Source organism: Lepisosteus oculatus, chromosome 11, assembly GCF_040954835.1.
Source record: "Lepisosteus oculatus isolate fLepOcu1 chromosome 11, fLepOcu1.hap2, whole genome shotgun sequence".
NCBI lineage: Eukaryota > Metazoa > Chordata > Actinopteri > Semionotiformes > Lepisosteidae > Lepisosteus > Lepisosteus oculatus.
The window spans coordinates 41,537,912-41,551,695 of record NC_090706.1 but is presented as its reverse complement, the minus strand read 5'-3'; positions in this window follow the sequence as shown (position 1 = coordinate 41,551,695).

Genomic DNA, 13,784 nt, shown 5'->3' with positions numbered 1-13,784 from the left:
GTGTATGATAAGTATCTTAGTTTATTTTTATAATGATATTGAAAAAATGCAACACTGTGTATCTAACTGTAGACAAAGCTTAAGCAACTAAAAACCATTTAGTTTTGCTTCTGTGATCCAACTACAATACTGAAGTGGCAAACCTTTTCCTTATAAGGAACGGTTTTCCCTTCCAACTGTCTTTAAGTTTTACTTTCCAGGTGAAAATAAAGCTTTATAAAGCTATATTTCATTATTCCTTGAATGAAAGAAACATAGACTTTCAATGCATGGAAACACTTCACTTTAAAAGAATTAAAGAAGGCACACATTTCATTCACATTTAAAACTTCAACTGAACCATGGAATCATTCTGGAAGTAGTCTCTGGCTGAAGGTAACATTACATGCATAAAGTGCCAATGAGCTCGAGAAAAAAATGTTCAGGAAAAGTGAGAACAACAGCCAAAGATTAGTTACTATTGTATATACGTTTGGAAAGTCAGCAATTTATACAACAAAAATGATCTTTAAAGCTTATAATGCTTTCTATTCCTCTTGGCTGCCCTCTGCTTGTCATTAAAAGTAAAACATAAAAACTGCAAGGAGCCAGTACTCAGTACAGCTGGGGAAAAAACAAACACTATAATTAGGATAATGACTGACATTGTTGTTTTACAGGGTGATTTATGAGACACGATGAATAAAGAAGAAATTGCCTGTGTAACGGTGTTATTTTACATCTATAGTACTCCTGAGAAATCAGATTGTAGAATATTTAAAGTACGTGAAAAGCAAAGTGAGACATATGAGTAACGAGAGGAGCACTCTACAGAGTGAGCTGAAACTGTCCACCTTCATATCTGAGAGTTTTCAGTTGTGAATAAATCTTTTCTGTCTGGCACCTGTACTTGTTAGCACTGTCATGTCCTGTTACTATTGTTGATTTTTGTCTTTTATTTCTGTTCGTCATCTCTGTAACAGTGGTGTGACCTTCTTGGACTGGTTATCATTGTGAATGAGAATCTGTTCTGCAGTGACAGCTTGGATCTGATTAAAGGACTGAATAATTACAGTTAAATATATTATTTTCTTTCTTGTTAAATTGCTTTCTGATCGTTACATTTCAGCTAAAATAATACTTTCTAAGCAATGTGCTTAGAAACAGGAGTCACTTCTTTACACAAAAAGTTATGTGGTTCTTAAGCTGCCCAGCCATGCGGTTGAAGCCGATACCCTGGCTTCTGGCAAAACTTGATGGAGTCTAATGGAGTACAGCTACCAGACACAACGGATGGGCCCGTAGCCTCCTGTCACCTTTCTTATTTTCTTATATGTTCTGAAAGTCTAAAACAGTTCTGTTAATACACCATGCAGTATTGAAACATCAACAAGTCATTTCTTAAACATTTCACTCATGAATTTCTGGAATCTTGAAAAACAGTTTTACCCTTCAGAGACATTTTTGCTCAAGTAGACAAGCAAAATGCCAAGACCATTAAGCATTAAATTATGGCTTCAGTCATGTGCTTTATGAATCAAGCCCTGTGAGCTGAAAACCGTTCTCTGCTGATGCAACTGAATATCTGAATAAAGTCTAGATATTTTGTGTCCATTCTGTTTATATTTGTATTCTGGATCAGTTTAAAAGCACACTACAGCAATCTCGAACCGGGTGATGTTTCTTATTGTATATAAATGAATTCCCATGAATTTTAGAAGAAGGGGACACACTTGAATTGAATTTGATGTAACAAAAGAAAAGTAGCAAAAGAAACAGCAGAAGTTGCTTCTGAAATTAAATGTCTTGATCCTTCATTCTGATATTTTTTGTTTTGGTGTCATTTTTACTTATTTTCTATAAGAGATACAGAATGGAAAGCTCCAGTAATGGCTGATGCAATTCAAAGCCACACATTGAAAGACTCTTCCATATTTTGGGGGACAGGCTTCTGTTTGGGCTGAAGATACTGGAGACGCTGGAAAGACTCTGATGTGGGAGAAAAAAGAGTCTGTTGTGTGCTGTGTGAGAGAGAGAGAGACGCCAGTGTTTCTGTTCTTGCGGATGTCTGAAAACTGGTCTGGCAAGGGGCAACACACTGGTCTGACTGAAGCAAAGCAGCCAGGCAATCCAACAATTAAAGACACTATTAAAGCAAGAAAAGATCAATTGAGCCCAGAACATAAAGCCCACCATGTGACAGATTCCAGTAAGGACGTGATACACAATGCCTAGGGCTAGTACATGCCTGCTGTGTGTCTCCGTACATGATTAATTTGACTCAGGGCAGAAAGCTGCAGGCGAGAAGACTGCGGCAGGAGAGAAGACTGTTAACGCTTTCCACACAGAGGGAGCCCATCAGACAGTGCCGGGCAAAGGGACCCCAACATCAAAGCATTTACTGCTGCTTTCACGAGCAAGGGAGCCTTTAAAAAATGTTGCCAAGACAAAGCAGCCGCAGAGAGTTTATCAGATGTCGTGTCTCGAAAAGGACAATGATTCACTTACAACTCCGCGTCAGAGTTAACTGCACAAAGTAGTTTTTCATTACCATTTGTTTCTGGTTAAGATTCTCTAGATGTAAGAGCAAAATCGGCAACAGTCCTTTATCTTTCTGTGTCCAGACAGTGAAGGAGACATCAGGACTCGGGCTGATGGAAAGCAGCTCTCTGCACTGGTTCAACGTAAAGGCAACAAGGCCTTTAAAAAGATCTGTTGTGACATGTAGACCATTGTGGTTATTTCCTTAACTCACCCCAGGGTCTTGCTACAGCCTAGTGTCACCACAAGAAGATAGTCAGAAATGCAGTCTTCCAGTGAGTGTCCAATTTCTGCTAATTTTATCAAATTTCCTTCTGTAACTCACAATGCAAGATATCACATCTAAAAACACCCTATTAATACACTGATGATCAAACGTCACTCTGATAGCAAAGATTCTGATGGGAACAAAAGATGAGGTCACATGTTCTTCCTCACCAGTTGCAGAGTTTATTTTCTTTCTCAGATGTACTGTAACTCAGTAAATGAGTACAATTTGCCTTTAGAAAACACTTTGCTCCACATATAATTTTCCCTGTATGTTTTAAAAAACATTTATTTTGTATCTTAAGGATAAAAAATATGGATATGGATCTTAAGCACAAATGTACAGTGATCAAGGACCCAAATTTCTCAACTGAGGTTATATAAATATGATATACTGTACATAACTCCTCAGTATTTTGTGAAATGTCCAGAGCTATTTAATATTCATTCCCACGAATCGTAACGACTGCTCTTACTGTAACTTGCACCATAAACCTGAGAGGAGTTCCTTGGAAGCTATAGATGTACATCTGTCTTACTGATCAGATCTCCATGGTGGCTGTCTTTGATTTTCAATGCAAAAGACGAAACCAGAAATCTGTTTAGGCAGCTCTGAGCGCCCCCCCCAACAGAGTGAAATGGTCAGAGCTTATTAATATTCATTTTCATAATTCACAGCTACTGCACACTCTTAACCTAACCTAAGATGTGTCTTGCAAGATATAGACATCCAAAGATTCACAACTAGCCCACATTCAAGCCAAAACATGATAAATATGGAAGTGATTTTTACAATCACAACATTTAAAGTAAACTTAAATTTATTAATAAAATAATAAGAGCACCCTACACATTAGAGACGTTTTTATACCATATTGACTTTTTTTTCTGTTTTGTGTTCAGTACAGATGTGAGTGTGAATCAGCCAAGAGCCTTGTCCTGATTTCCACGGGGTCAACATGCTATTGGGTTGTACTTGAGCGTTATGCAGCTGAAACATTTGGCTAGTAAGTATCAGGTGCAACTGATCATACAGGGCAAGCTCTTACTTTTCCCAAGGAAATATCCACATCGACAAAAAAACTAAAGTACTTCTAAATTACTCCTCTTATTACTTCATCTCTCAGCAATTCTGTGATCATCTCCATTACACGTCTATAATACGGGGATGTCTCTGTATAACTTTGCGCAATATGTGTTATTTTATTCAACTGTGCTCCTGAATACCAAAAAATAAGATGCATGCTCCCGAACAACTTCATTTTCATGTTAGGCAACAACAGTGTTTCAAGCTGGAAATCAATGCTTAACTTAAATTGCTACTTTAATTTAGCTGTTGAGTCCTTCAATGGATTGCTTATAAGTACTCAGTACAGCACTAGCACTGGAGCAGAACAGAACATGTAAACTCAAGCCTCTTGGAGCAAAATTAGCCTTTTAATGATTTACTAGGCTGTACTCCATTGCACTGTGAAGAAATGGTATGAGTATTGCAGACATTATTAATTTGTAAATGAAATTACATTTTTATCTTGAATATAAATAATATTGCTATGGACTTTGAGAAGACTGGGACATAGTTGTAAGAATATGGGGTACACAGCCACAAATACAACCTGTTAGCTGAGGCAGGGACCTTATCTCTCTGGTCAGAACACTATAGGCTGTGATTCGAAGCTTATAGTAGCACCATTACTGCCCCGCACCTCAGATTCATACAATTTTGGAAAGTAATTCAAAGTAACATCCTGAGCAATCAGAATGTTCAGTTTCTATTATCATAATCGGTTACAATTAATCTTAGAAAAGCCTGTAGCTTGAATAAAGTTCAAAATTCTAATTTATGGGTAATCAAGCACATCAACAAAATTGCAGTACACTGAAAGATATTATGAGATTTAATTAATATTAAAGCATGTACTGTATACACAGTGTAGGGTTGAGAAATAAAAGCAACTTTAGCTGTTATGAGGCAGTCCCACAGATTAAATGAACTGTCATTACTCCACAATTAAACCACTTTGTTGTTTTTGAAAAACACTGAAAATCAGAAACCCCAAAATTGAATGTGACTGGACTGTTGTCAGTTTCATATCATATAGTTTCATGCTGGTGGGGGTCTTGCAAACAATAGAATTAGAAGTTACAGTTAAATAAAAGGGAGGAGAACATTGCATTTGGTTCACCTTCCTTGTCTGGTTCGTAGTAACGTCTTCACCCATGACTGACCTTTACCCCTTCATTTCCTGGTTTGGTAGCTTTGTTCTGTACAACCCCTATTGTAACCTATTGTATTGTAGGGGTGTAACCCCGGTGTCCTGGCCAAATTTCCCATTGGCCCTTATCAATCATGGCCTCCTAATAATCCCCATCTATGAATTGGCTTCATCACTCTGCTCTCCTCCCCACTGATAGCTGATGTGTGGGGAGCGTACTGGCGCACTATGGCTGCCGTCGCATCATTCAGGTGGGGCTGCACATTGGTGGGGGTGGAGGGGATCTCCATTACCTGTAAAGCGCTTTGAGTGGAGTGTCCAGAAAAGTGCTATATAAGTGTAAGCAATTTCAGTTTCCGGTCCCACTTCTGCTTAACTTAATTTTGTTAATTTGCCTCTCGTAGTGGATTAAAGAATTTAGCTTTGGGCAACTATTTGGTTTGACCCAGTAGTTCACGTTGGGTACTTGGATCCTGAGTGGTCATTTAGTCCTCTTCCCTTGCCAGAATCTGAAGAACTGCTGTATCTTCTTAAATCTTGTCTTTGCTCTTGAACTTGTTCCAGGTCAGAACATCCTGTTATGGTGCTCAGACCTGCATCTACAATTCCGCATGAGGTTGCACGAGAAGCATTGTATCTCGTCTGTCTTGATTGACAGTGGGAAGGTAAATGCAAATCAGTGGTTTGTGTGGAATTGAACTTCATGTACAGTATGTGTGCTACACATGCCTGGACATTTTAAAATCAGGGCACAATCATAGTTTGAGTAACAGATTTGCCTTTTGTTTGTGACATAATCTTGACCATAAACTAATTATTAGATGAGAAATAAAGTCAAAGCGCTCTTCAAATATTTCAGATAGTTTCTCAAACTAAAACATCAATGAAATCATGTTTTGATAAACAGATGGAACTCTGTGGTCCTACTGCAAAGTTTAGTGACGGTGTCCTGCAGAAAATGTAAAAAAACAAATACGATTAAGTGAAGTTCTAGCTGCTTACAGGTGGTATTCAATCCCTTCATGTGTAAATGTCGTCTTCTTCTTCTGATAACATTCATGTCTTCAGATCTCACTGCTCACAGCAGTGGGTTTAAGACATGCTTATCTGCATTGCTCATTGGGCTGTTGGAACTATCTGGGACCTCCACCAGAGAACCAGGTGCATTGCAAATATCCACTTATGGTAAACAGGCATTTTACAAATAATTTTGCTGGATAAACCTTTGGTGCAAGGGGGATCTGTGATCTTCTGTTAAGGCTATTAAGCTCTTTCTTAAGGCTCGCCTCCCTGAAAATGCTCTTAGGGAGAAGGGAAACACTGGTAAAATGCCATGACAATGCTGAACACGAATGCAGAAGGCTATATCTGGCCTTAAGGTACAACATTCACCAAAAGGAAGTAAGTTAAAACATAGAAAATTAGAAGAGACATATTCACTGTTTTACACTTTTCATTCTGAGAAATTGTTAAAAGGACAATGACATTATGAAAACATTCTCAGAGCGCTACTGAAAACACTACACTTTGGGTTACAGGGGTTAGTAAGCCCTGCTTTGCTCCAAATCATTCAAGTACACGTTTTCTGTGGCTTACTGACATGGTCAAATATTCATTATGTTGAGATAATCACAGATTAAAAATCTAATTTCTTTACTTTAACATGGCTGTTATATGAATACTGTAAAACAAAACTTAGATCAAAACCAGAATTTCTAAACAAAAGGTTTTTTTACTCATATTTAGTTCCTTTCATTTTGCTTTTAATGTAAACACATAATTAATATCTTGTATTTTAAGTTTTGTTACTATAAAAAATTGTTATAGTTAAAAGGAAAACAAATCATGCCACCCATGCACATGTTCAAAAGGTGTTATTATTAACATAAGCATGGCTTAAAGGTCATTCTGAATTTCATAGCCCATAAAATATGTACCAAGGGATCAATCAAAAGGTTTTACACTACAGTGATTGTTACAGCACTTCAGCATAACAAAACTGATTTTTTTTTTATCTAAATATCCCATAGTCAACCAGTGATAGGGATAAGTGGGTCCCTCATTGTAAAAGTCATTTCAAACAATAAATCATACAGTAACTTTTTGCTTTAGATTGCAATGAAAGAAGAAGACATTGAGCACACAGAGGGTTAATCTTTTCCAGTCCGTTCAGCATTAACTGGAAAGGAATGAAGTGTCAAGCTTGTTCTCACCACAGCAAGCCATTGGAAATTCAACCCCCCCATCAAACAACCCCCACCCCCAGCAACCTCCCACTGCCGTGACCAAATTATTTTCTAGCCTCCTGAGAGTCAGCTTGCCAGACAAAATCTGCAACACAACCCTGATTCATTACAAAAACACGCAGCTGCACGATCCTTTCCTCGCAACGCATTTTCCTCCACGTCTTTTGAAGCAAAAGGCTTTTTATATCCATTCGGACCTTTTGCTCTGCTTACATTTAGTGGACTTTAACACTCTCTGACAAAGCAGAGAAATGTAAGGCTTCTCTTCAGAGGGTCAGGGTATGAAGGATTTTGTGTCAGTAAAGAACCACAACTACAGTAAGCGTGGGATTTGTTTTCCCTCAAAAATATATATAACAAGGGAGTAAAAGAAAGGCCTGTGTGCGAAGAAAACCCGAATACCACCAACCCCTTTAGCTGTGCCAAACTGGTTTAAAAAAAATCTCTGTTTTATTTATAGTGCTCTGTATCCATGGAAACTGGAGAGGTCATGGTAGCTAGGCCTCTGTTTCACCCTGCTCAGGGGATTATGATTTCACAGTAGTTTTCAGATGTGCAAGGAAGGTGGGTTAGCAACTCGCTACCAAGCTCAGGCCCCCAGACTTGTGCAATAAAAACCTCGGGCAGTCGTCAGAGACACTACTTCAACTCACATCATCATTTTGTTTAAAAAACACAACTAGTAGACAGATTTTTTTTAGAAAAAAACTTTGAGGAGTTGATCCTGTAATCAAATTAGTAATTTCTTTTGGGTTTTTTTTTCACAATAACATCTTCTGTACTGTATTACTTTTCTTTAACGCTTCACGATAACTTTGATCTGAATGTATTGCCGTTTTTACCTCCCCAGAGATGCCACGACTTGAGTGCATGACGAGAGGACAGACACTCAAAAGGGAGGCAGACTCATTCCACCCACAAACTGTAGCTCATTCAGATGAAATTGGACTAGATTGGAACAGCCATAGTTAAAAATAGTTAAAATAGCCCGTAAATTTATTGATAACATGCGCTCTTTTGTATTTGCTCTATTCTTTCTAAATGCAAACATACTTTGAATTTACTGTTTATTCAATTAGTACCAGCTTCATTTCCTGGTCTGAATGAATGGTGCTCCTTCTTGCAAACTCAACACAACCTTTTCTGCGTACACGAATGATCCACATCTTGGTACATATTGCCCCTTAGTGGGTGCAGAGGATGCATTTATCCAGCATGACCACTCTTTCAATTCATCAGCTGGAAGTTATGTTAACAGTCCTGCTTTGTTCAGCTGTATCAAGGACAGCAGAGACCCGTTGAGTGCCACCCCAGAAATTGCACAGAATGGTGCAGGTGATGCCCACAGACAGATGACATTAAGCACTGGTCCCATAACTGCCTAAGACAGATGTGGTTGGAGGGAAAGGTTAGAGTGTGATATATACTAGAACTAATAGCCACCTCTTCGTGTGCCAGTGGGATGTGATAATGAACAGGTGTGTGAGACTGAGGTTAGGCATTTCGAGGATGTTCAGTTTTACCTACAGATGGCCTACAGTATCCTAGAGCGTCTTTGGAAAGGCCTTGTAATGAATATGCATTGCCACCCCTGTTCAATATTACACTCACCCCATGTTGCAAGCGGAGTGATTCAGGGGCCGTAGGTTAATTACAGGAAGAACAGCTCAGAGGGCTGCAGTGAGACAGGAGACACACCTACAGTATGATACTTATTTCAATGTCTTTCTTTCCAACCCTGTCAGCACTGCCGACCTGCAAAGTTAAGCTGTATGAGCAGTTTCTCCTTTGTGCAGCAAAATTCTACTAGAAGGTACAAAACTCCTTTATTAGAAGTCCAAAAACATGTCCAAAAACATCTTAAAAATTCAAAAGCTATTCATGCATTTAAAAAAAACTATTTGCCCAAGATCAGTATTTTGTAGGTCTGCTGCTAGAGGCAATGATACCTGGTATCATAACCAAGATAAGATAAGGACATCCGGGCTCAGGCCCAGCTCATGCTGTACATTAGGTTGCTTTGAACAAGCTGCTCTCACCCACTGTTCATGAAAGTCCTCCGACGTTCTTCCTATTTATCAAAATTTGTAATGAACCTCATGGAACAAGTGGTGAAGCTGTTGGGTTGAGGAATGTCCATCTCTAACAGGCTAATAGAAGAGAATGTTTTAGTCTTGAACAGAGGGGACTATATAGGAACCTCATTCAAGTATTCCAACCATAAAAGAGAGTGACCAAGACAGCCCCGTGGACGTATCCCTTGTCAAGACTAGAACTCAAACTAGAGGACAAGGGGAAACTAAGGGGAAGCATATTTAAAATGGATAAAAAAATAGGCCACTACTTTACACAAAGTGCTATTGGAGTAAGGAACAAGCCACCCAGCTGTTGTTCAAACCAATACCCTGTTGTCTCTCAGGGAAAGGCTAGATTGTCTCATTAAAAAAAAACATTCAAGATGGTGCAAATGTCCTCCTTTTATTTGCAAATGTTGTGTTAAGATCTTATATTCTTACAAGCTGTGGGGTGATGGAAAACCACTGCTCTCCAGTTAACTGAAAATAAATGTCAGTCACAAACAATAACTTAAATTAACCCAAATCCTCAGCAAATGATGCATATTATGTACTAAGTGTGTTTCTGGATGATTTCCTCACAAAATGAAGGCCAGCTGTTTGAGAGTGGGAGTGAGGGTTAATGGTTGTAAAGTGTTTAGGGAAGACATGGGATTTGGGGTTGGAGGTGGAAGATGGAAAAACTGGACAGATATGTTTGCCTTCTGTGAATCCATTCCATTACCATGTTATGCATATTTGATAAGACAACAGGTTTGCTGGCATTTCAACGTACTGACATTTAAAAGATTCCTTAAAATGCTTTAAATTTATAGTGCTTCACCAAAACCTTTATACATCAAAGTGCTTAGTGCCATAGTATTTCCTCTTTTTTCAGCACAGAAAAAAATGTCCACAATAAAAACAGGCTAATTAATCTCTGGCTATAGGTCAAGCTTTGACTCTTTTATAGGGAGTAAGAATGAGAGCAAGGCTGTGTATTGTTGACAAAGGACAGTGTGATTATTGAGCATCCAAGCACTTCATGAGTTAGATTTTGAATCAGAAGTCTATTTCATCTTTAACATTTTCCATTATTTCAATCTTCATCAATGCGAACTTTATTATCTGGAAACCATGGAAATTTTCTCAGTTCCTCACGAATGTTTGCCACTTCTTACAGACAATAGGGTTAAAGTAGTAGGTGCCGTTAAGAATTAACTATATTCAATGTATTAACATCAAAAGTAGGAATAAGGTCAGAATGAGCAGTGAAACACGAGTCAGGAGGGCACAAGTGGAAACTGGGTGGAAGTGTTTTTGCATCTGAGAACAGGAGACACTTAACTCTCTTTATTCGAAGAATTGAGGGAGTACGAAACAAGCTACCCAGTCATGTTATTGAGGCCAATATCCTGTTTCATTCAAGAAACAGCTGGATGAGATCTTTGGATCAATTAACTACTAATTTCCTCCTCTCTCATGTTTTTATGTCTACTTATTTAAAGCATCTTGACTCACAATGACAACTGCTATACCCACACAAGGAGAATGAAGAGGTAAAGGCCCCACCAACCTGCCTGTCCTTCAAACTCTTCATGTGACAGACCTTCTCTTCTGTAGACAGACCACAAGCTCTGCAGCAATTCCTAGGACCCTTAGGGTCCAATTGGGTAGAGGTGCAAGTCCATGAGACTGCACACACCCAGGAAGTGACCCCAGCTGGCACTGACCCAGCTGTGCGCTGCCATTAGGCCCATCTGAGTCACACCGGGCTGTGGACGTAGCCCAAGCCTGAATGTGCAAGGTCTGCAGAGTCCAAGCTGTGATGGCTGTGAGCACCCTGACACTACAAAGCATTATTAAAACATTGGGAAGGGGAAAAAATTGCAGCTACAATGAAATTTGATTCAAAATCTAGTATGAAGACTTTCCTTTTCTCTTAGTTTTTCTTAAATGCAATTCTTTGTGAATTCTAAAGTAAACAGATCTTTCTTGTAAATGTACCACAATATCAAGAGAAATCATCTAATCCTTAGTCCTTCTGCCACTGACCCTAAAGGCCCAATCTTTCTGATCTAGTGATTGGATAGTTGCGAGAAAAAAAGTATGTGACTTTCCTATTGTTAAAAAATATCCCAGACCTCATGGGAGCAGGAGAAGACATGCTGAGGCTTACATCCCTTGTAACTCATGATAGGACAGCAGCTGAGAAAAGCAGTTTTACTATTGGTTATTTCACCACAGGCTCTTCACAAACAATAAAGGAAGCCTTGGAGTACACTGTGCAATGTAAGCAAACAGTCAGCTCACTGCAGTGCACTCTGGCCAGTACAGAATACCTTGAAGGCTCTGTCGGCACGCCTCTGGTTTTTATCGACAATGTTCGATCAATGCCTTGAAACGTGCACGCTGCCCTTCCCAAGGTGATGCACAGTCCAAGGGCTGGAAGAAGGTTGTTTTCAGTTTATACTTGCAGATGCAGAGGGAAACTCTGGTGTATTTATTCTATAAATGTGACCTGTGTATGAATTAGAAAGCAATGTTATTTAAAAATAAAAGTTTGAGCCACTGTAGTACATATTAAAAGGAAACAGAATCTTGCTGTAAATGTATTGAAAAAGAGGCACAACTGTCCTTGTCCACAGGAATCAGGCATTTCAGCATCCTCATGAAACCTCAGAGAGGTCAGTCGTGCTGCTTGGCTGCAGGCAACTGAATTGCAAAAATATATATGGACCCTCCTGAAATCATTGGCACCCAATAGCACAACCTGCTGCTCAAAGAAGAGCCAGGCTGTGCTTTCCAACAGATCTGCTGAGTGACGTGCGATGACCTGCAGTGTCACAGGCCCATTCATGAGCTGTGATCATCTGCTACACAAAGAAAAGCATGTAGCGGATTTTTAGATCTATTACACTTCGCCTGATGGTTTAATTTATTGTAGTTCTCATAATGAAGTTTTTGAGGCCTCATTCAGTCCTTTCCTAAAAAAGGTCAGCTTGGCTTCCCCCAGTCTTTGTAAAAAGTGTTTACTGTTCTCAACACCATGTGTGTAAACTACTGGCATATTGGTTGAGCCTGTCTTCATGTGATTTAGACAGATTCAAACCCACATTGTAAGTATCTGCAAGCTGCATAAAAATGTCAGAAAACCTGAACAGGCTGCGATATGATAACACAAGATCACTTACTCCAACAAAACATTATCAAAGAGCACAATTCTCTTTGACTTAATAAAGTAAAACAAACAACTATGTAATAAAGCAGTCAAATCATCCTGCATTAATATTAAAGAAGCCATCCTAACAATCACTATTATTGTTGTAAATGTTTGTAAATTGTGAATTTGTTTTATACAATCTGTGACAAAGGGCTTGGGAACACCATCATCACATGATCTTTCTTAAGGGCTATCATAAGTATCTTATTTGCTCACCTTTTATCATTGCCAACTTGGAAAAAAGTTCATTATATGTTGGTATTGGTTGTTTGCATAGTTCTTACCTGTTATAGATCCACAGTCTGACCTTATCTGTTTGTTCCTCCATGTTATGTTAAGTTACAGAACCTGTCTCAACCCTAGATTAAATGGATGCTCCCCTGTCCATCAACAGGAGCTGAGGGGCGGAGCTTATTGTATTTAACCTTGCACTCATGGTGTAGCAAGTTAGTCTTGTCTGTGTGTAGTAACATAGTTTGTTTGACTCAAACATAGCATGGTGTTTATAAGCTTGTTTGGAATATCCACTGAATACACCATTTAGTACTTTATTGAATGTTTTATTTTTTTTAAACTATTTTTTCAGCTTAAAAGTACTTCAAGCGCGCTTCATTTTGCACCATGTTGTTCTCAGATTTATTTTTATTACTTCATGTGGTTTTGTCACACTACTAAGACCATGACACACCCACAGAAACAATTGCCAGGGACCCTGCAATTGCTATAATCAACGATGTACAACCTGTAAACATGGGAACCCTGGTATGCAATTAAGTTGTTTAAGTGAGAACAAGCAGTTAAGTTCTATTGTTTTGGAAGCATCTGATTAATCCGTTGTGGACACAGATTACCTTGAGAATCAAACTATACCCAACAGGTTAGGACCACAAGGGTAATGTCAGGTGTCCAGTAAACCCATATACCAACAACACCTAGGAAACACCATGACTGAAAATTTAACATGGTCTTGTCTACAGTACAACTGGCTCAGGGACTCTGGCAGACCCGACCTTTTGGGCTGGGATTGTGGGCAGAGTCATGTGATGTATATCGCATTTGTCAAGTGTGTGAGGATGTGTGAGAAAAGTATATCATATTGGTTAAATAATAACACATTGCATATTGAATATGATACACTATAGCGAACAGAAAACTGGAAGACATAAATTAAAAGTATGTGGAAGTGAACTTAAAACTGAGAACAGGAAGCATTTCTTTACACAGTAAAGTAAAGTCACAGAGTTGTGAGAGCATGGAA